Source organism: Bos javanicus, chromosome 5 (assembly GCF_032452875.1).
Source record: "Bos javanicus breed banteng chromosome 5, ARS-OSU_banteng_1.0, whole genome shotgun sequence".
NCBI classification, from domain to species: domain Eukaryota; kingdom Metazoa; phylum Chordata; class Mammalia; order Artiodactyla; family Bovidae; genus Bos; species Bos javanicus.
The window spans coordinates 45,611,297-45,636,155 of NC_083872.1; the positions used below are offsets into that span (position 1 = coordinate 45,611,297).

Genomic DNA, 24,859 nt, shown 5'->3' on the forward strand with positions numbered 1-24,859 from the left:
AATTTGCCAGTGGCTATGGTACAAAAGTAGCCACCAGACCAGGCTTTAAATCCTCTTCAATCAAGAGATGACAGTTCTTTACTTATAGTAACACAATACCAGGACTGGTCTGAACACATTTAACCCACCAATAACCATTTACTTTAGTGAATATGCTTCTGTGATCAGCCTATTATTGATAGCCTCTTACTTCTGAACGTCAGTCAATTAAGAATGGGCTCACTTTGACATATTTCTTTGTATTAAACCTCTTTATATGTTCTTTCCTTCTGGTCCATACTCTTGGAAGAAATCCTGTGCTTTATCTATCTGGTAGCTCAGATGGTAAAAGAATCTCCCAGCAACGCAGAAGACCCAGGAGACCTGGGTTCGATCCCTAGGTTGGGAAGATCCCCCAGAGAAGGAAGTGGCAATCCACTTCAGTATTCTTGCCTGGAGAATTCCATGGACAGAGGAGCCTCGAACAGGGCTACAGGCCATGGGGTTGCCAAAGGGTAGGACACGACTGAGCAACGAACACTATTACTACATGCCATCCTTTTATTTCTCCTTAGGATGCCGTGTTTAATACCAAGGACGACTTTTCAAAAATTTCTCCTTCACTTGTGCCTTTAAATACATAGATCACGTACTATATTTTTCTCCATTCCTTAATTGGGGGGTGGGGATGGGGGGAGCTGGAAGAGACCAAATTAAAAAAATACCAAAAAAGTCAGTTGCTAACTTTCCCACTTACTAGTTGCTATATTTTATTTCTAAACTTAGTGACCTTATCATTCCTAAACACTTCTCTCCAGTCCTGGAACACTGTCTCCTTAATTTTTGTGAACTGCACAGTTCTTACCAGATATTTCATGAAAAAAGATATTAAATAAAAGTTGAACCACCTTTCAGTTTCAAGAATATCCCACATGGTAGTGTGCATTTAATTTATGACAAATAAGTTGTTTTCTGTAAATGTGTAGCTGAAGTCAGATTTATTTATTTTAAAGTCATTTAAAAATAGGATTAGTTAGGTGGTAATTCTATTCAGTTCCATGTAGACATTATCCAACCACACAGACCTACATTAATATTTGAGAAATATTTAAGAATAAACTTAGGACTCTAATGAAAGACACCTTCAAATTTGTGTTTCTTAACCCAGCTAGAGGGAACATGGTAACTTTGGGGTCAATTATTTACTAAACAGCATCCCAAAGAGCAAATCAATTAACTTTAACACAAACAGACTTATTTCCCTGCATCTTTTATCCTTTAGGTAGCTGGGCTGTGCCACTTTTTGATTCACTTCTTTGCAATTGTTATAACTTAAAAAAAAAAGAGAGAGACTTCAGTGAACACCCAGCAAAATGCCAACAATCAGCAACCGTCTCACTTGACTGACACTGCTTTTACAGTTGGTAATTAATTCATTCCTGCCTTTGAAAGTTTGTGGATCTTTGGACTTTGAAATTCCCTAAAGACTCTGTAAGACTAGTAGTCTGCTCTGTTCAGGGCAGGCAATATCAGACCAGGGTAGCTTTTCCTTAAGTAATCAATAACTTCAGCTATTGAATGGTGTTGCTCATTCTTTGATAGTCCACTTAAGATCCTCAGCTGGCATCATTCCAAATGATGCCCTCAGACAAACAAGCGTACTGAATGGGCTGCCTGTGTTCAACTTGTTTGTTCTTAGATTTTGCTATCACATGAGTCAGTAACGACAATGATGGGCGCTCCAATCAGTCCCTTGAACTCACACTGTTAAATCTGTTATTCTAGGATTTATACCAAATAGGTTTTTGTATAAGGCAATTTAGGCTTTTGATTTTGGCCTGGAGTGTACTATTTAATACATATTTTTGCCATTAGTTCATAATTCTTCAGCTACTTGCTTTGTTTTTTGTTAGTCTACTTGTGCAAAATTTTGTCTCATGTTCTGTTTTGTTTACATTCACTGTATAAAGGAGAGCTGTTTGGAATGGATGGACACGTAGGTCTGAAAAGCCTCCAGTGAAATTCAAACTGGCCCCAAGCACTAAAGGTTGAAGATGAGTACAATCAGTGACCAATTTAGGCAAAGGTGAGTGATGGGCCAAACTTCACCGTGGGTCACTCACTTTCATGACAGCATTACAGGGTCATGAACTGTGGGGCTAATTATGGGGCACCTTCCTAACTTCTGCTTGGTCAAGAGACCTGAAGATCTGTTTGTAAGAACACATTTGTTAAAAAGAATTTTTTAAACTCTTTCTGTGCTGCTATAATGGTGCACACGAAAGTCCCAGTTGATGTTCTCAAGAGCATCAATAATGCTGAAACGAGAGGCAAGTGCCAGCTTCTTACTAGGCTTGCTCCAGTCAGTGTCTGTGCTAATATGATAATGAAGCATGATTACACTGCTGCTGCTGCTAAGTCGCTTCAGTCGTGTCTGACTCTGTGCGACCCCATAGACGGCAGCCCACCAGGCTCCGCTGTCCCTGGGATACTCCAGGCAAGAACACTGGAGTGGGTTGCCATTTCCTTCTCCAATGCATGAAAGTGAAAAGTGGAAGTGAAGTTGCTCAGTCGTGTCCGACTTTTAGGGACCCCATAGACTGCAGCCTACCAGGCTCCTCCGTCCATGGATTTTCCAGGCAAGAGTACTGGAGTCGGGTGCCATCACCTTCTCCGATGATTACACTAGTGAATTTGAAATCAATGATTGCAGAGTTGAGAAAACTGTTGTGAACCTCACAGGCAGGTCAAACAAGTGTGGAGTGATCAGCCCCTAGATTTGAGGTGCCACTAAAAGATCTAGAAAAATGGCAGAATAATATGCTCCTAACCTGTCAGTATGGTTTCACTGAACTGACAACTTCAGCTGGCAGCACGGACCATGAAGAAGCAAGATAAAAACACAGGAGAGAAATTCCTGGGATTCTTTTTCTAGGGATAATACAAATATGAAAATAAAATGCCTCAACGGAAAAAAAAAATTAAAAGCACACTTATATCATATCATATTCCCTCATAGCTCAGTTGGTAAAGATCGGCCTGCAATGCAGGAAACCTCGGTTTGATTCCTGGGTTGGGAAGATACCCTGGAGAAGGGATAGGCTACCCACTCCAGTATTCTTGGGCTTCCCTTATGGCTCAGCTGGTAAAGAATCCACCTGCAATGCAGGAGACCTGGGTTCGATCCCTGGGTTGGGAAGATCCCTTGGAGAAGGGAAAGGCTACCCACTCCAGTATTCTGGACTGGAGAATTCCACGGACTATACAGTCCATGGTGTCGCAAAGAGTCAGACACAACTGAGCGACCTTTACTTTCACTTACTTTCATTTTCACTTTATATCATATTGAGGAATAATTTACATCCAGTAAACAAGTAGATCTTAAGCATACAGTTAAATGAATCTTGGCATATGACAATACCCTCCAACCTCAAACACATCTCTCATTAACATTTAAAACACTTCCATTATCCAAACAGTTCCCAATGTATCTCTTTCCAGTTAATTACCCCAACACCTTTTTTTTTTTTGACTCTAGTGATCTCTTTCTTATTTGTCAAGGCCATACCTTTTCTAGGAAAAACTTCTGTGTCTTTTATAAACTTCCAATATAATCTTTTGACTCTTGCACTTACATCGGTAAATTACAAAAATGGGGACTTTGACAACTACATACAGCGTAACAACAGGACTTACGGCCAACTTTTAAAATGTAAAAATTAACACTTTCAAAGGAATTATAAACACAGAAAAATTATGAGAAAAAAATAACATTCAATAATCAACTCCTCTAATTGGTATTCCAAAGATTCAAAATAAGATGACTAAGACAGCCTTCCTTTACTCCCCTGCTCAAACCTTTGGAAACCTACCCTCTGAACATTTGTCTTTTTATACTTCCCAAAATGCCTTTCTATTCCACTTACTCCTTGACCATACCACTGAAATGCACTACCTTTCTTGACAGTTTTTTAGCAAAGAAATCTCTTAAATTGCTAGAGTAGAAAGAAGTCAGAGCTGTAGAAACTGAATTTAAAAACTGGTCTAGAGTTTAGTTGGAGTAATATTTAAAGATTTTTCTAAATCTCAGGTAGACAAACAGAAATTTGTTGTAGAATCCCAACTGAATTACTAAGTACTTAATTTTATCATAGAAGAAAGAGATTAAGAGCAGGACAGTAAAGACCAGATTCAAACAGTCCAGCACATTAAAAAAAACTGGCCTCGAGAGAAGAAAAATCTATTTAGGAAATATACTATTTCAGGGGTAGATTGGTCAACATTTAAAACTATAAACAAAATGAACACAGGAAACAAAATTAAAAAATTAACTTCAGGAAATTTGAAAGAGAAACATGTTCTTTCTTTCTGTAAATGGTCTAAAGACCTGAACAGGAAACTGAAAATGAAAAACTGGAAACTCTACAGTAGTTGAGCATTTTCAGAGATCCTCACAAAGTAAACAAGCTAGAAAGAAAAACTAAACCAAAAGGTTTTTGTTTTCTAAGAAATGGGAAGCTGTGAAAGAGGACACTTGTACATACTATAAAAAGTAAACATTTCTGGGAATTACATTTCTTAATGAGATGACTAGGGTCCTTCTTTCTTCCCAGTTGCTTCATTTATCCATAGTATTACTTATTGCTAGAATGAGACAGGTTCACCCACATTACTGCTTTATTAGTAATTTGTTCCTTCTATTTATTATTGATAAAAAGCATAGTATGGATATAGATCATATTATCTTTATCCATTCACCAGCTTATGGATATTTGGTTTGTTTCCAGCTTGTGGAAATTATAAATAACACTTATCAATTTAATTTTAGTAACACAAACAAGAATTTTAACTGCAGAGCCCTAAGTTCACAAGAAATTGAAAACTTTTCAAATTTTCAAGTAGGAAATATGAAAATTATCAACAGACTTTCAAATACAAAAACACAGTGACAAAACACATTTAACTTACTAATAAGCAGCTTTCTAACAAGAACACTGATAAGAAGGAACCACAAATGAAGTTAAGTCATCCTCTTTCATTAATTTTTTTGCCAATGTTTCCTTATATGGACAAAAAAGCAAAATATTTTTATTTAAATCCTACTAAGTACCAACTCTTGGGATAGTATTTTCCTTAAAAAAAATAAAAAAGCCAAGACTGGAACTAATACCTATTTTTCAAATCTGTGCCTTATACTACACCAGCTTTGAAAAACTGTTTACAGATTCTAAGCCAAAGATAAAAAGAGGATTTCATTATGAATGCCAAATCCGACTGGTTGGCAATGGCCATTAGTTCAGTTTTCAAAATTTCATGCATAATTTTAAGATGGGTAGAGTTATATCAGAATTTCAAAGGGGTTATGATAATTGTTGTTTGAGTCACTGAAAACAATTGTTCTCATTCACTGAACCCCAAAGGACAATTTTGACAGCATAGCTGTCATGCTATGAACAGTGGTTCATAGCATCTACATTTTAAATCCTGATTTTGTATAATCTTTGGCAAGTCATGAAACCTTTTAGAGCTTCACTTTCCTTACAGGGAAAATGGAGACAGTAATGCCTATTCGGTAAGATTGTGAGATGGATATACAAGAACGTAAACTCCACAAAAATGACAATGTTTGTCTTTTATTATATCCCCAGAACCTCAAACAATGACTGGCATATGAAATGTGGTAATTTCCCTCAAGAGTCCTTGCACATAGTAATAATCAGTAAAAGACAGCTTTAAAAATAATTGTAATAGCAATGGTCTGGGCTACTGCTCGATACAGTGTAGCAGAACTGATGTTCCCTCATCTGAGAATCACTGCTCTACCCTTTTACCTACTAGTTTAATAAAACACTAAGAAAGTAGGAGGAGCACTGCTATTCAGTTTTTGTCTAGTTTATTAATAGAAAGTTTCTTCTAGGTAGGCAAAAAGATACCATGCATAGGCTAAAACTATTTTCCAATCATATGTGGGTTTCCATCCATAATTTAGTCCTCCTATTACTACAACCAGTTTGGAATACGTTATGTTAAAAACTAACTGAACTATATTATAAATTTCGCTATACTTACTATATTCTACTAAAATCTAAGAGGCATTTTTAAAATATATTTTAACATCTCTGAAACTGGAATGTATCTTACAGGAAACTCTCGCTGTCAATACAAAATGTAATATATATATATATATTAATATATACTAATCTATCAGTATTTTGAATCATTTTAAGATGTAGTTTTTCTTCTGACAGTTTTATTACTAATAAACAGTAAATTTATAATACACAAATGAAAATGAAAGCCAGAAGGTGAAAAAGGAGTCATGGAGTTGTCTTGTAATTGTAGCATGTTATTATAACTTAAAAATGGTGAAATCTGTTGGAATTAAAAAAAGGGGGGGGAGTACACGAAGGCAGTCAGAAGGTATAAAGGTAGTATAAATAAAACTAACACTGCTTATGTTATATAAAAGTTCTTAACAGAGTAAATCTTAAGAGATCTCATTACAAGGAAAAACACTTTAATTTTCTATGTATATGAGACAATGGATGTTCACTAACTTGTGGTAATCATTTCACAGTGTATCTAAGTCAATTCATTATGCTGAACACCTGAAACTTTTACAGTGCTGTATACCAATTTTATCTCAATAAAACCAGGGGAAAAAAGGTGGCCAATATAAACTCACAAATGCCAAGTTTAGCCAATCACTCAACTCACAATGAATAATAATTATAAAATATTGATAAAAATATTTACTATTCTGTATTACATATAATGGGCTTCCCACATGGTGCAGTGGTAAAGAACCCACCTACCTATCAATGCAGGAGACGCAAGAGATATTGGTTTGATCCCTGGGTCAGGAAGATACCCTGGAGTAGGAAATGTCAACCCACTTCACTATTCTTGCCTGGAAAATTCTATGGACAGAGGAGCCTGGTGAATTACAGTCCATGGGGTCACAGAGTCAGACATGACTGAGACTGCACACATACGTGTGCATACACACACACGTTGCATATAATATTCTTCATTAATAAGACTCAGGGCACACCCAAGGTCAGATATTACTGCCCCTAATTAAGATCTACAAGATTATAAATCTAAAAATCATTGGGGAGGGACTTCCCTGGTGGTCCAGTGGTTAGAGTCTGCCTTGCAGTGCAGGGAACATGGGTTTGACTCCTGGTGGGGGAACTAAGATCCCAGATGCCATGGAGCAACTAAGCCTACACGCCACAACTAGAGAGCCCACCTGCAGAAACTACTGAGCCCATGCACCACAACTAGAGTCCGAGTGCCCCAACAAAAGATCACACATGACACAATCTGAGACCTGATGCAGTCAAACAAGCAAACAAACAAAAAACACCGAGGAAACTTTAAACACCATTACAAAATGAAAAACAGATGCAGTAAAAAACCTCTTGGCTCTTTAGTTCATGTTGACATATACTGAAGACCTACTCAGAACAGAGAATTGTGCTAAAACCTGAGAATTAAAAACTATAGAACTAATTAAGGGAGATAGCAAGGAATGGAGAGATTATTTTAATCAGGGTGGTAATGAAGGACTTAAAGTCAAAGTACTATTTAGCTCAGTACTCAATCATTTCAACAAATTGATATTAAATCCTATTTTTCAACAAAAGACTATCAATCAGGCTTTGTTCTGCTCAGTATTTTTAAATCAACATCTTTGGTGGGGTGATGTTCAATTAATTTGTGGCTGAACTTAAATTTGGATTTGAGATAGTTATAGACATTTGTTTAGGATCCACAAGAGAGCTCAAGACTTCAATGTCCTTCCTTCCTTTGCTATTTGGGGTATAAATGGGATTTCTGGTGGCTCAGACGGTAAAGCATCTGTCTGCAATGCAGGAGACCCAGGTTCGATGCCTGGGTTGGGAAGGTCCCCTGGAGAAGGCAATGGCATCCCACTCCAGGACTCTTGCCTGGAAAATCCCATGGACGGCAGAGCCTGGTAGGCTACCGTCCCTGGGGTCGCAAAGAGTTGGACATGACTGAGCGACTTCACTGTCACTTTTCAAACACAGTTGGTCTTATGAGGTAGCATTATTCAATATGCACAAAATGCCCCTTGGTGATTTTCTTTGCTAACTCTATATAGGAGAATATTCATTGTTATCCTTCACTGTAGGAAAAAATAACACATGGACCAGGACAGAATGTTCCTGACTCACAAATACTTGGGATGCAGTCCTTAGGAGGGTAACGTCAGAAACATCTGAAGTATTTTCACACCATCTCAGCCCATAGTGACTGCTCCTCTTTCTGACAGGCTGCATCAAATACTGTAGAACTTGATTATACACTCTCTTGTTTTGCTTTCTAAGAGGAAACAAAAGGTTGTAGAAAGCAATATTATCTTTTGATTTAAGAGGCGTGGCTCTATTTTAAAAGTTGTAGGCATGTAAACGCCTCCAGGAGCAAGGTGTTACTATTAGCGAATAGTGTGGATTATGGCCAAATAAAGTGAACACTTATACAGCTAAAGTCATTCCAAATCTAAAAACTGTGAATATTGTTAAAACCAACACACTTAAAATTATGGAGATCTGGACTCTGGGTCACCAGTATTTTTTTTTACTTCTGGACAAAATGAACTCTAAGGTCCCTTTCAATTCCAAAATGTATTGTTACATCAAGTTTTGAAGAATTATAAAGAGAAATAATTTTTTTAAAGTATCCTACTGTTATACTCCTTCTTAATTAGTATAAAATGATATATCACTGTCCATTGAACAACATGGGTTTGAACCATGTGGGTCCACTTATTTAAGAAAATAAATCTGTATCACACAACTGGAGGTGGGCTGACTCCTTGGATGCTGAGGGCTGACTGTAAAGTTATACTTGAATTTTTGTCTGCCAAACCTTCACGCTATTCAAGGGCCAACTGTAAAATTCTGTTTTGGTAATAAAATTTAATGATAATGTAAATATTTTTTTCCTAACTACATAATGGAGGCTTAATATTATAGACATTTTAGAATTATCTTTCAAATACAATACAGATAAAGCTAAATAAAAAGGCTCGAAACAATAAGGACAATCTTCCTGTTCATTTGCTGTCCTATCTATCAATACTACTGGGCACCAAGGCAAGATACATTTTCTTCTTCCTTCTGGCATGCTAGTCCAAAATGTTTTGTGAGGTCAATCAAGGGTTCTTTCAAACTAATTTAAGATTAGGGCCTAGGCATGAGGTTCTCCCTCAGGAAATATACTTCAACTATCAACCCAAATGAAGAGATTGGTTGTACAGGATTATACATATTGATTACAAGGATTAAGACTGGGAAGTAAAATATAAAAAGAAGCAAAAGGTCGTTGCAAGAGGAAAGTTTACATATAAAATATGCAAAAATGTGGAGTGGGGACCAAATGTCACCAGGGTGACCGATAAAACACTGAATAATGGATTTTAATTAAAGACTGCTTTACTTCTATTCCAGATAAAATACAATACACCATCAAACCAAAGGAACTTGGTAAACTTTGTTTATATTAATCCAGTAACAAAATTGTATCCATAAAGTTACCATGAAAATGCTTGAAATCAAGATTATCTTAAAAAGCAAACACATATTCTTTTTTTTTTTTTAATGATGGACCTATGTTTTAATAAAACAATCCTATATTTTAAGAAGATGAAACCAAACAAATACTCAACTGACATTTTTAGCAACTTTCCTTAGTCAACTATGGCCAATTCAGTTATCAATAAGGAAGTCATTTAGCTAAGTTTGAGGACCAAAGTTAACTTCTCCTTATACCATAAAAGTAAAAACTATACTACCTTTGCAGTCCAGGGTTGTAAAACATGGATTCCAGAAATAAGAAGATCTAGAAAACTGGCTATTTATTCAATTTACCAGTGAGTTTTCACTGATTTCTAGGCTTGTGTTTTACCTATAAAACAGTGATTCCAATTTTCACAGAGTTAATGGGCAGGTTAAATAAGAACACATACTGTCTATAAAAGCCTTAAATGTTTAGTCATTACCGTATTTATTTTGGTGTTCCCTATTTGGTTCAGAAATGTTTGTCAAAAGAATGACTTAAAGACTAATAATTCATTTCAGCAAAGGAAAGAAATATTTAAAAATTTTTAAAGGCCACTAACAAGTTAACTCGGAGAAGGCAATGGCACCCCACTCCAGTACTCTTGCCTGGAAAATCCCATGGACAGAGGAGCCTGGTAGGCTGCAGTCCATGGGGTCGCTACGAGTCGGACACGACTGAGCGACTTCACCTTCACTTTTCACTTTCATGCACTGGAGAAGGAAATAGTAACCCACTCCAGTGTTCTTGCCTGGAGAATCCCAGGGACGGGGGAGCCTGGTGGGCTGCTGCCTATGGGGTCGCACAGAGTTGGACACGACTGAAGTGACTTAGCAGCAGTAGCAACAAGTTAACTATTTTTAGATAAAATGCCATTTAAGTTCATTAGTTGTTGACAGATTATCATGAATTCCAATGGAAAATGAATTACACAAATCCTGACATTAAACACAAATTAAGGGTCTTCCCTGGTGGTCCAGTGGTTAACACTCTGCACTTCCACTGCAGGGGACACAGGCTCAATCCCTGGTTGGGGAACCAAGATCCCGCATGCCATGCAGGGCAGCCAAAAAAATACATACATACATACATGAGATGCTCTGGGCATATATCTCAAAAATTCAATTAAAAAAAATTAGTTTCTTATACTTGTCCGGTAGGAACTGTAACTTCAGTTGAAAACAAAATGCCCTACAGCAGGAACAGTACGAAAACCAACAACTTTTGGGTTCCAGAGACACTTGCCTGCTCTTAACTCTATAATCGGAGAAGGCAATGGCACCCCACTCCAGTGCTCTTGCCCGGAAAATCCCATGGACGAGGAGCCTGGTAGGCTGCAGTCCATGGGGTCGCTAAGAGTTGGACATGACTGAGCGACTCTTACTTTCACTTTCACTTTTCACTTTCATGCACTGGAGAAGGAAATGGCAACCCACTCCAGTGGAGCCTGGTGGGCTGCCTTCTATGGGGTCGCACAGAGTCGGACACAACTGAAGTGACTTAGCAGCAGCAGCAACTCTATATAATCTTGTTCTTTAAATCAATCTCATTAATAAATGTAGAAAGTAGGTTATAAGAAAGTGAAAGAAAGAAGGTGAAGTTGCTCAGTTGTGTCCAATAGCTACAATCAAATTAAAATTCTCCCAAAATTGCTGTGTGACACAGGGAGCTCAACCAAATGTTCTGTGACAACCAAGAAGGGTGGTAGAGGATGGGACAGAAGTTCAAGAGGGAGGGGACATATATATACCTGTGGCTGATTCATGCTGATGTAAGGCAGAAACAAACACAACATTGTAAACCAATTATCCTCCAATTAAAAATAAATAAAAGTCTACTAAAACATTGGTAATTCAAGTGATTTTCCTATCCTCAAGTTGTTTAGCTACAACCCTCCCTTCATACCCCTACTCCACTCCCATTTGAAATTCTGTGATTTTAAACTATAAAGGGCTAAGTAAAAACACTTAACTACTGGTTCCTAAAGTCAAGTGACACTACCTCTCCCACTGAACACTTTCTGGAAGAGATATTTGATTTCTCCTTTCTGCCTCCTACTCCCAAAGTAGTATTTTAGTAGCTAAAGAGGATTACTGTGCCCTCTTCTCACTCTTAAATAAAATTAACTAATTCAAATGTTGAAAGAATCTGGACTAATCTTTTAGACACAATGTTAGAGTACAAAACTTCTGAGTAGATTAAAAAATTATCTTTTTGGAGGAAAAATTAAGATGTCCAACCACTAACTCATACCGTCTCTTAAAAATAAAACGTCTGGAGCTTCTGGAACTGAAAGGTCCAGTGGTTAAGACTGTGCACCCCCAGTGCAGGGGCACGGTTCGATTCCTGGTAGGGGAACAAAGATCCTACATATCTCACAACACAGCCAAAAAACAAAACACCCTCCCAAACAAACAAAACCAAACAACTACTAACAGGGAACTGCAAAATAAACAGTAACTTAAAAACAAATACTACTGATATGAGAGGACAAATGGAAAATGTTTGCAATCTTACTAATTTTATACTCCACCAAGAAAAAGGCCTTTTTTGTAAACTAGATTTCTAAATCTACTCAAGCACAGAATTTGCAGACCATCAAACTGTTCATAGCATTTTCTCTAGCCTGACTGTATTTATAACACTTCACAAGAGGAAAAAAATTCTTCCTTTCACACTTTTCATGGATTAATATTGTCTGTAAATGAAGCTTATTTCAACATACACTATGATGTGCAATTTAAGCTGTTTCCAGTTTTATTACTGAACTTTTTACTGCATTTCCTTTCAGTTCAGTACCTGATGACATCTCTGAGAGAATATACTAACTAGAGTATAACTATTAGTAATCTGACAACTGCAGAAGAACCACATAAAGAAATCCTAATAGATTTCTTGTCAATACATGAGCAGGGCAGTTAAGTGAACCAAAAAAAAAAAAAAATCACAAAAAAAGGAGACCCCAACAATGTTTCAAAAGCAGGCAAGAATAGATTAATGGGGGCTCAAGATCACCTTATTAGTTTCTATCAGCTGGATTTGTGTCCCCCCTGGTCCCCCAGGTCCTCGGACATGTCCTAAAAATTACCTGTCAGCTTTTTACCTCTTGTCAGATCTAGCTGTAAATTGTAAATTCTACAGGCATACATAATGACTCAAAGATTTGCTGTGCTTGCCGAACTGAATTTAGGTAACGCAGTGTGGACACTGGCTTTATTATTTGCTACATATCTTAGAATTCCATACATACACATAACTAAGAGGCCTTAGTTAACTATATTTTAAATTGGAAAAAAACCAAAGGTAAAATAGGAAAATATAACAACAGTTAAAGAGCACAGATTTTAGATCACCCAGGTTAGAATGCTGGTTCTAACACCTATTATTAGCTAAATGATCTTGGTCATGTAATTTAACCTCTCTGTGCCTCATTTCCTCATCTGAAAATGGGAAAAAATAGTACTTCTTTAAGCTAAAAAAAATTCAAACAAAGTAACTAATTCCACACAAAATGCTTAACACAATGGTACTTAAATTTTTTTAACCTAGGCTGTCTACAGCGCTTAAAACCTGAAGCACCTGAAAGGCTTCAAAAGCACACTACAGTATACTAGGAAACCGTATACCCCAGGGAGTTGTCATTTGTCTCTCTTTTTCACCCCATTACCAAGTCTGATCCATTCTACCTTGATGTCTCTGAAATCAATTCCATTCTCTCCAGTCCATTACCTTATAAGGGCTCTCATTATTTCTCATGTGGAAAAAGTGGGATATAGGATGCAAATATGAAGGGAAAACATTAATTTATTACACACTTGAATGTTCATGACCAGATGAGAGATGTTAGCCTTAATTGCAAAGATAAAGAGGCAGGGCATTCCAGAAACTTGAGAAAAAACAAATATGACAGCTATATTTCAGTAGCTTTTTAAAATGTTTATAGCATTTGTACTGTGTTAGCTCACAATCAAGTAGAGTTTATAGAACAAAATACTACTACACAGAAGAGAACTGACTGCCTAGAAGGACATGCTTAGTCGTGTCCAACACTTTGTGACCCCATGGACTGCAGCCCATGAACCTCCTTGTCCAAGGAATTCTCCAAGCAATAATACTGGAGTGGGTAGCCATTCCCTTTTCCAGGGTATCTTCCAGTCCCAGGAACCAAACCCACGTCTTCCACACTGCGAGAGACCACTTGCAATGCAGGAGACCTGAGTTCAATTCCTGGGCTAGGAAGATCCCCACTTCTTCCAATCCTTGGAAAAGCAGATGGCAACCCACTCCAGTCTTCTTGCCTGGGAAATCCCACAGTCAGGGAAGCCTGGAGGAATACAGTCCATAGGGTTATAAGAGTCGGTCACGACTTGAGAGACTAAACCACCACCAAGGATATGGCTAGGCAAGGTTTCCCTAAATGGATATTTAATCCAGACCATAGGCAGATTCACAGGGAGATGAGGGCATTCCGGGAAAAAAAGATTAGCATGAGAATTCATTACATCATGAGTACATGGGAAAGGGTGGCAGGTCAAAGAGGATGGGGACTCCTGACCTGTATTCTGTAAGAAACTGAGAAACAAAAAAGAGTTGCCAAGTTGGAAAATGAACATGTGTGTTTTAAAAGAAAACAGAAGAAGAGTATTAGTTTTCTGAACTCTAGGAAATAGTTTAGTGCAGGTAAAAGATCACGACTTAAGTCAGGACAGTGATAGAAGGAATAAAGAGAACGGATACTTGGGAAATGTCTAAGAATCAAGAGAACATGGGGACAGACTAGAATGGGTGAGGAAAGGAAAATGAGATGTAGCATGATCAAACAAATGGACATAGAGGAACTAAACAGCCTCTTGATGAAGGTGAAAGAGGAGAGTGAAAAAGCTGGCTTAGAACTCAACATTCAAAAAACAAGATCATGGCATCTGGTCCCATCACTTCATGACAAATAGATGGTGAAAAATGCAAACGGCGAGAGACTTTAGTTTCTTGGGCTCCAATGTCACAGCAGAGAGTGACTGCAGCCATGAAATTAAAAGATACTTGTTCCCTGGGAGGACAAACCTAGACAGCATACTAAAAAGCAGAGACATCACATTGCCAGCTAAGGTCCATACAGTTAAAGCTATGGTTTTTCCAGTAGTCATGTATGGATATGAGACTTGGACCATAAAGAAGGCTAAGTGCTGAAGAATTGATGCTTTCAAACTGTGATGCTGGAGAAGACTCTTGAGAGTCCCTTAAAGGAGATCAAACTAGTCAATCCTAAAGGAAATCAACCCTGAATATTCACTGGAAGGACTGATGCTGAAGCTCTAATAATTTGGCCATCTGATGCAAAGAACTAACTCATTGGAAAAGACCCTGATGCTGGGAAAGACTAGGGCAGGAGGAGAAGGGGGCAACAGAATGAGATGGTTGGAAGGCATCACTGACTCAAAGGACATGAGTTTGCAAGACAGGGAAGGACTCTGTCAAACAGTAAAGGACAGGGAAGCCTGGTGTGCTGCAATCCATGGGGTCACAAAGAGTCGGATGCGACTTAACAACAACAAATCTCAATTTTAAGGTTTTATCATTTTAGTTGTCAACCTTTATCAAATGAACTCTGATGGAGTCTTTTGCCTGTTTATGAGAAAAAGAAATAGGAACAGAAAAAAATGCTGTACAAAACCAAAAACCCTTCTAGTCTTAATGAGTTTCTCAGTATAAAACACTCAAGTGACTAGCCTGTACTGTACAACCAACCATAACATATAAAAATTATTTGCCTACACTGTGTCTTTCGACTTTGTCTTTTTCCTCTTTATCTTTTTACATGGGAGAGTAAGCACCTTACATCCTATTTCTGATTTCTCTAGGAACAGATACAACTGCTATGGTGACACTATTGCCAGTGTTTGTTCCGTATTTTTTAAAAGAAAGTCTAGCCTAAAAATAAAATGTATCTATTAAAAATCAATAAAAACTACTATAAGCAAAAAAGGGCAGATTTCTTTCTCATGTGAAAAGGATATAGCTCTTCTCAACTTTAATGTAAATGTTCCTGTTTTCTTGTCTTCTCACGTTTTTTCAACATCCAGATCCCTCTTTACATTTCTACACAAGACTTAATGTTGGATACACTAGCTTTAAGGGAACAAGTAATTTTTCTACAACAATGTGGTCCAGGATATAAGCCTCAAGTCTCACAAGGTGGCAAAAAGAACCATAAAAAGCTAAAATACCAAATGGAGTCTATTCACATTCTTAAAACAAGAAAAATAACAAAAGAATAACAACCAAAAAAACTATCCCCAAAGAGCCTATTTTAGCCCTCAAATTAAGGACACTATTTAGTGCATGTCCCAGAATAGTTTCTGTCCCACAATGGCTTAACTGCTGACAAAATTTCTAAGGATTTTTAGTAGCCACTTTAAGTTATACACCTGCTAGTAAAGATATTCTCAGCCAAACTCTGATTTACATAACATGAACAGACACAAAAGCTAATTCCTGCACAGGAATGACTATGCACACATTACCCTAGATGTTTCTTTACAAACACAGTCTCTGTTAATCCATGGTCCAAGCTTAAATCACTTGAAGAGGTAAATTTCAAGCTGCCTTGGATTTTGCTGTATCTTATAAAAAAGTACATTTAAATAAAGCATTAATCATGTGACAGATGTTAAAAAATTTAGCACTACGTTCTGATAAAGGTACCACTACGTTCTGATAAAGGAATACACATATTCCAAATAGATAATTAGTCAAATGCATTTTTTTTTTCTTTTTTTTTTTTTTTTTTGGCATTTATTCTTCCAATTTTATTTTATTTTTAAACTTTACATAATTGTATTAGTTTTGCCAAATATAAAAATGAATCCGCCACAGGTATACATGTGTTCCCCATCCCGAACCCTCCTCCCTCCTCCCTCCCCATACCATCCGTCTGGGCCGTCCCAGTGCACCAGCCCCAAGCATCCAGCATCATGCATCGAACCTGGACTGGCAACTCGTTTCTTACATGATATTTTACATGTTTCATTGCCATTCTCCCACATCTTCCCACCCTCTCCCTCTCCCACAGTGTCCATAAGACTGTTCTATACATCAGTGTCTCTTTTGCTGTCTCGTACACCGGGTTATTGTTAAATGCATTTTTATTTGAACATTAAAGAATGTCTGTCCAAAATAAGTAATATTCAGAAACTTAATAAAAGCCCAAGTGTCCCAACACTCCTCTACTCTGAAGCCAATCACCTAGTTACCAGGCATTTATTAAACTGTCCTAACAGTTATAGGGCTTTCGAGGAGGCTTAGTGGTAAACAACCTGCCTGACAATGCAGGAGACACAGGTTGGATCCCTGGGTCAGGAAGGCCCCCTGGAGAAAGAAACGGCAACTCACTCTAGTCTCCTTGTCTGGGAAATCCCATGGAAGGAGACTGGCAGGCTACAGTCCATGGGGTTGCAAAGAGTTGGACACAACTTAGCGACTGAATAACAACAAACAGTTATAAGCAAAAAAGACAGCTACGTCATAAAGTGGACGTAGGGTGACCACCAGTCGTGGTTTTAGCATTCCAAGTCTTGCGTCCCAGAACTTCCCAGTCCAAGCAAAACAAGGTAGCGGGTCACCTTTGGTGGAACACATACTGATAGGAATCTTCTTCCTCTCATGTTTCATAGTTTTAAACATGTGAAACTGTGAAAGCTTAGAAAAAATCTTGCAAACGTACTACAAAGCTTATCTTTTTTCACTATCATTTTTTTCTCTGAAACAAAACATGGAAATTAAAAAGCAAACTGTGCATAGCAGCAGTTGTATGAGCCAAGTTTGAGTGTTTATGGTACCAAACAGTATTTGTACAGCCTTTACAATTTACAATGTATTTTGACATGACTTTTCTCATTTGGATAAAAATCCAAGGAATTTGTCATGAAGGAACAGTGTCCCTTGCTTAAGCAGGAAATCACAGTTTTCATCGAATTAGTATCTGAATATGTATTCAGTGCAAATGATCACGAGGGTTACAAAGATGAACAAAACATACTTGTTCTCAAGAAGCTTACAATTTTTTAAGAAAGATGAGACAAAAATCATGCAAACTGTGAGAAACACAACAATACTATGGAAATTGAGGAAAAGGTCAGGAACAGATTTATGAAGAAGATAGCAAATGACTAAAAGTTTTGGCGTTAAGGAAAACATACCAGAGAAAAGTGAAAGCAAAGGCACAGAAGGCAGCAAAATGTAGGAATATGACTAGACTACAAGAGAAAGCACGGTCTGAGTGGACCTCAAGGTAAAAAAGAACAAGACGGTAAAAATAGCGAGAAAGTCTACAGTTAAGATAAAATGAAGATCTCTGAGTTCTGGTCAAGAGATCTGACTCATTTTGTAACCAACCACAGTGGATATTTTGAAGAAAACTATACCAATATGGAGAAAATTAAAGGCACTTCCCCTTCTTAAAATCTATCAATTTTTAATTGAAGGATAGTTGCTTTACGCTTTACAGTACGGTGTTGATGTCTGCCATACCTCAATGTGATTCAGCCGTGTGTGTGCGCCCAGTCACTTCAGTCGTGTCCAACTCCTTGCGGCCCCATGGACCGTAGCCCGCCAGGCTCCTCTGTCCCTGGGATTCTCCATGCAAGAATACTGGAGTGGGTTGCCATGCCCTCCTCCAGGGGATCATCCCAACCCAGCAATCGAACCCAGGTCTCCTGCATCTTCTGCATTGCAGGCAGTTTCTTTAGCACTAAGCCACCAGGGAAGTCCCATACATACATCCCCTCCCTCTTGAAGCTCCCTCTCACCTCCCACCCCATCCCAGCCCTCTGTTGTCACAAAGCCCTGGTTTGAGTTCTCTGAGTCACCCATCTGGTTTACATGCAGTGTTGTGTATGTCTCCATGCTGCTCTCTCCATGCGCTCCGCCCTCTCCTCCCGCCCCCACGGTCCGGGAGTCTGTTCTCTATGTCTGTGTCTAGACTGCTGCCCTGCAAATTGGCTCATCAGTATCGTTTTTCTAGATTCCATATATATATATGCGTTGTTAATACATGAGGTACTTTTTAAATGAATAAAAGGAATTCTAACAGAAACCAGGATAATACATATAGAAAAGTTCAGCATTTTATTAAATATGATTAATATATGACCTACTTTTAAAATGCATGAATTGATTTGTAAGATAAAATCTATTAACAAATATGATGAAAATCAAAATGAAGAGGTTAGAAGCAATATGCTGCATAGAGGAAAGAAACTGCAGGAGACTAACAGAAGACAGTTAAAACAACTGGTCATTTCAGTTTTATCCCACAACACCGTATGAATACGAAGCAGCTATTACATTCAGACAGAGCAGATACTAGACCCAGGCATCCTAGGTGCCCCCCCCCCTCCTTTTTATAACAAGATGCTAACTTTCACACCTCGCCATCTGGTATCTAAAGCATCCTGAGATTACTGTTAGTAACACTACCACAGAACACCGCACTTAGGGTACTTGCCTAAGATCTCATCTGTACTGACAAATGAGGCAAATATATGGGGCAGGCCATATTTTTTGGACTTTCCTGAAGCTCAAACAGTAAAGAATCTGCCTGCAATGCAGGAGACCTGGGTTCAATCCCTGGGTCAGGAAGATTCCTCTGGAGAAGGGAATGGCAATCCACTCCAGTATTCTTGCTTAGAGAATCCCATAGACAGAGAAGCCTGGAGGGCTACAGTTCATGGGGTCGCAAACAGTCGGATATGATTGAGAGACTAACACTTATTTCTTACATTTTTCCTCAAGCTGCTTTGAGTATACCTAAAGCATTAAAGGGCTTCCCTGGTGGCTCAGATGGTAAAGAATCTGCCTGCAATGCAAGAGACCTGGGTTTGATCCCTGGGTTGGGAAGCTCTGCTGAAGGAGGGCATGGCCACCCACTCCAATATTCTTGCCTGGAGAATCCCCATGAACAGAGCAGCCTGGTGAGCTACAAGCTGCGGGGTCAAGAAGAGTTGGATATGACTGAGTGACTAAGCACATAGAAAGCATTAAAAAAATAATCAGTTAAGGCTTAAATACCTCATGGCCAGAGATCTACATATAATGTTAATTGCCGTATAACCAACACTTAACACAGTGTCTGGAATACAAAGGCAATTATTTGTTGAATGAATCAAAACCAGTTTCCAGCCCTAGAGCACAGGTTGGCTAACTCCAGCCCACAGGCCAAATTTTACCATGTCTGTCTTAGGTAAATAATGTTTTGTTGGAACACAGCCATGCAATTGCGTACTGTCTACAGTTACTCATACTAAAACAGCAGAGTTGAGTGGTTGTGACTATATGGTCCACAAAGCCCAATTAACTGGCCCTTTACAGAAAGTTTGCTGATACTGTCCTGGAAGAGCTAAGGATAGATCTTGTCTATTAATTCACTGGTGGCAAAAGGGCTTTATTTTTTATTTTTTTTTGCAAAAGGGCTTTAGTTCAAACAGCTACTCAAAATATTAATGGCTACCAGGAGTACAGTTGTTAATGATTCGGGACACAAAGGGAAAAGAGTACAGTCCTCAATGATCAATGTCTGTTATGGTTTAGGGAAAGCAGAAACAGGATTGTAAATAAAAAACCTTTGAAAACTTCTGCTGTAGAATATTTTATAAAGTTAGCATTGTTGTCTGATAGTTTCATAAAGATGAACTAGCTGCAAAATAATATGCAAAAACCTCAACAGAAAACCCCAAAAGGAATAAAGAATGGTCCACGTGAACGCTTAGGACTGTCTCACAAACAACAATTTTGGTTCTGGCATGGTTGATGTTGCTCTATTTCACAACATTCAAGAGGCACCTTATTCACTTGGTCCACAGATTCGATTGTTTATTTGTGAGGATGAAAAAAGTATTATTAGGAGAACTTAAGGTAAGACTCCAACATATCCCAAAACTCCATCATGTTTCACAGGTAAAACAGGAAAGGGTGTCTTGGTTAAAGTATATTCTTTACATGTGAAGCTAAATTTGATTTATTAAATCTTCTCACTTTGATTATGGAAGTAGTTAATATAATAAACAGCCTAACATTAAAAGTATTCATGCCACTAGGACTCTGCAAAGTTTTCTTTCAGATTATTTTAAAAAGTTCTTTGTTTCTTGGGCCTATGTCAAGTACTTGTGCCCCAGCTACCAAGGGAGTCTGCAAAAGCTAGTACTTGGCATTTTCAGATTATCCACCAAGACTCATTTAGGTCTGCGTGTTTTCAGACACTGAGTCTCTCTAAAGATAAATGTGAACACCCACATCTGTCTGTTCATATACGACACTTATAGTCAGATATTATGTTTCTGTTAGATGCAGCCTGGCCGGGGTATTAGCCATACCCTGGCAGGCTAGGAAGTAAAGAGCCATGCATTCGATATTTAAGTGGCAAGGCACCGATGGGAATGGTTGGACGGGATGTCTCAAGGTCAGATCAAATTTATATCTTAAAGCCCCCAAAGTCTAGGAGAATTAAGTGATATTAGACCAGTGGTTATCAGTAACATCTCTCAATATCATAGGAATTAGATATGTGTGTTTTTAAAGTACTGATAAAACCTCCTTTCCTCAAGATCCTAAGACCTATATCCCTTTTTTTTGCTTCCAATTAAGTGTTCCCAATTTAGTACAGAAAGGTCTTTGTGTTCCCGAGGCCTCCAGAATATTTTAAACAATCCTTAGTCATTCAAATAATCCATTCTTAACCGCTTAGCTTCCACACATCACACAAAAGAAGAGATACCACCACTCCAAAGGGATGACTATTTGGGGGAGTAAGAAGGTTAACCAGATATTTTACTATGTTCCTAGTGAAGCCACATTTCTCCAAGCCTCCTGAATTTGTGAGTCCAGAATTTAACACTTATACCAAAGGTGCTCAATACTGTTTGCTGAACAGGTTGCAGAATGAAATGATTATATCAATTACAAAGATATCCTTATTAGTTAGGAAAAGTACTTGTTTTCATGCATCTCAAGAAATCAGAAGTGAAGCTCTTTACTACCAGCAGATAGATTAGAATTCAAGTTAAGGGTAAGGATTCCCGAACAAATCACATTCATTTCTATGAGTGGAAAAATGTCACAAACATTTAACAGATATTCAGATTTTATAATACACTACCCTCCACAAGGATGGGGGAACACTTTTTAAACAGAACTTTATGGTCTGTTTCAATATAAGGCTGAATTCAGAAATAAACCGAATTAGTCTTCTACGAGAAAAGGAACAAATGACTACACAAATTTTTATTTCATTTTAGTGTTCCCTTCCTGAGATTTTAATGACAAAGCTTAATATGACTGTCCCCAAATGCATTTGAAACCATAATAAGAATGCCATAATTTTAGACTGTGGGTTTATATAATTTGCATTATATTCTAAGTGAAATTTCAAGACCAGGGCACTCCTAATGGAAAATTTCCTAATAAATGTGCCACAAGTTTAGAAGAGAAAAATTAACCAACTAACAAAAGATAGTGGAAACACAAGTACTTAACATAGTTTTCTCTAATAATGTTATTACCTTAATGTAAGCAACAGTTTATGTTATTTAATGCCCACACTGGTTTATGTAGCTAGCTGTCTAATTTAATGGTTCTTCCTGTTACACTCTAGCCTCCTCAGTTTATTTACAGATGCACTTAGTACCCAGTAAAATAAAGACCACTTAGAAAAATAAAAGGCATACCACACTTTGGAAGCCATAAACAATGCTTACATTTGGCTTTGTCATACATTATTCCACTTATGAGTATAATTATTAGGTCAATAAGCACTTTTTAAAATAAAGTAGCTTTGAAACATGCCTGCCTTGGCAATTATGGATACAAGTCAATATCTAAAAATAGCACACACGTTTGCATTCTTGGACATTAACATACACCAAATGAATGGATAAAGGCAATGAGGACTGAAGTTAGAGGTAATTAGGCTGCTAGAATGAGGTGAGCATATGTGGAAAACACAAAAAGTGGGAAGGTACTTATGATCAATCCTGAGTTTCAAAGAAGGATCTTCAGATTTTTAAAATTCTTTCCTTGTCAATACCAAGTAATTCCACCAAGGATGTTACAATAGAGATTATGTTAGTCCTCCCATATGCCTATTCTAATTTTCTCTTGTGCTCTCAGCTCACAATTAAATGTATTATATAATTCTTAGAAACCTATCAATTGGGAGACAAACTGCAGGGTATAAGACTTTCAAAATCAAAGACGAAACCTTAGCTAAAATATGAGCTCTCAAGCATTAAAAACAAAAAACTACTCCTTTCCAGGCACTAATATACACTCATGAATCTCTACTACTTTCAAACATTTAACTGGACTCGAATTAGGTGGTTCTCCTATACCTTTAAAGACTTAACACCCTCAGCAGTGCCTTCCACCCTAAGTCTGTGTCAAAATGAACTCCTTGGCAGAGACTGTTTCTATACTAACTGCTTCAAAGTAACATTTTCAGACCCTGATGTCCTCACCAAAGACACAAAGTAATAAAGAAGAAAGTCTTTCCAACTATTTAAGACCCATTTCTCAGAAAATCTGAAATCAGAAAATCTCTGAAACCTGAAGTTTAATTTAGTGGCAAAACCTGACCTAATATAACATTTTTATACAGCCAGATTTCACCTAAGCACTGATGTGAAGCTATTTACAGTTTTTGTTTATCCCATTTACTGTAATTATTCATGCTTCACTTTAGAAATATTAAGTGCTTGATTACTCTCACTAAAATTCAAAACAAATCTTTCCCCAAAGTTCTGAATTCCTAATTACCTGGCACCAAGGGTTATAGGTAAAGTATTATGGACCTATAATCCATTTCATAAACATCTACTACAGCAAAATACTCTTGAACAACTTTTCACCTTTCTAATTTCTGTGCTGTCTACCTGGGGTTCACTGTTAGTCTAAAACTTACCCCTTCAATATCATGTACACTCTCACCTCATTTTCAAGGTCATCTTGGACTACTAAAGTCTAAGAGTTTTCACTTCTTTCTTTGATTCTATAAGCACTCATCTATATCACTCATTTGGGTACTATTTGGAACTTCCATTTACATTTTGTGATTATTAAATTTTCATGTCTTTGCTAAGAATCTTTTGTGCATAATAACGCAATTTAATCATAACATACAGTAACTGAGATCAACTAGCTCTCAATTACAGCAGTCAGATGAATGAGTCCTCAAGAAACAGATGCCCTAAATAATGAGGGATTATAGCTGGAAATAAATGTAACACTTAAAAAAAATTCAGTGTAAGAAATAGCCTATGATGGGAATTGATAACGACAAGCCATTGAACACTGTATTCTCTCAACTAAAATTATACAATTTGTCAGACTAGCCATCATCAAAAATCTACAAACAATAAATGTTGGAGAGGGTGTGGAGAAAAGGGAACCCTATTGCACAGTTAAGTGGAAATGTAAATTGATACAGCCACTATGGAGAACAATATGGAGATTCCTTAAAAAACTAGGAATAAAATTACCAAATGACCCAACAACCCCATATACTGGGCATATACCCTAAGAAAACCATAACTGAAAAAGACACATGTACCCCAATGTTCACTGCAGCACTATTTATAATAGCTAGGATATGGAAGCAACCTAGATGTCCACTGACAGATGAACGGATAAAGAAGTTGTGGTACATATACACAATGGAATATTACTCAGACGTAAAAGGGAATGCATTTGAGTCAGCTCTGGTGAGGTGAATGAACCTAGAGCCTGTTATACAGAGTGAAGGCAGTCAGAAAGAGAAAAACTAATGCCGTATATGAACGCATAGATACAGAATCTAGAAATGTGGTACTGATGACCCTATTTGCAGGGCAGGAATAGAGACACAGACAGAAAACAGACTTTGGACACAGCAGGGGAAGGAGGGGGGACAAACAGAGTAAAAACAGCAAAGTACTCTCACCTCATACACATAGTGATCAAACTTTTACTCTAAAACTATAATTTCTAACTGATAGATAATATTGATTTATCCTCTACAGAGGACCTGCTGGTGGACAAGATATATCAGTCACTAAAGCACCATAGTGCTTTTCATAGTGGAGTTTACCACTTTTGCTCAATAGCAGCCCTGCTCCCTAGAAAAAGAACTTCTTAATCATCATTCTCTTTCTTTTTGTTCTACTTCCTGCCCTTTCACCTCTTCCTCGCCTATTATTACCATCATTACTACTACTACTACTACTACTACTACTAAGTCGCTTCAGTCGTGTCCGACTCTGTGCAACCC

The 24,859-nt window shown here is 37.7% G+C and overlaps 1 protein-coding gene across 5 annotated transcripts in view; it reads right to left on the reverse strand.

Annotated features, from left to right (window-relative positions):
• RAP1B (RAP1B, member of RAS oncogene family) overlaps positions 1 to 24,859 on the reverse strand; it is a 45,033-nt gene that overhangs the window by 11,496 nt on the left and 8,678 nt on the right. The window contains exon 2 of one of the 5 annotated variants that reach the window (XM_061416550.1): positions 2,811 to 2,910. The exons of 3 other annotated variants lie outside the window; for them this stretch is intronic. The gene's annotated coding sequence lies outside the window, so the exon portion shown is untranslated. Of the gene's footprint in view, positions 1 to 2,810; positions 2,911 to 8,189; positions 8,332 to 24,859 lie in introns of all 5 variants that reach the window. One more of the 5 variants, XM_061416549.1, reaches the window with a different exon arrangement.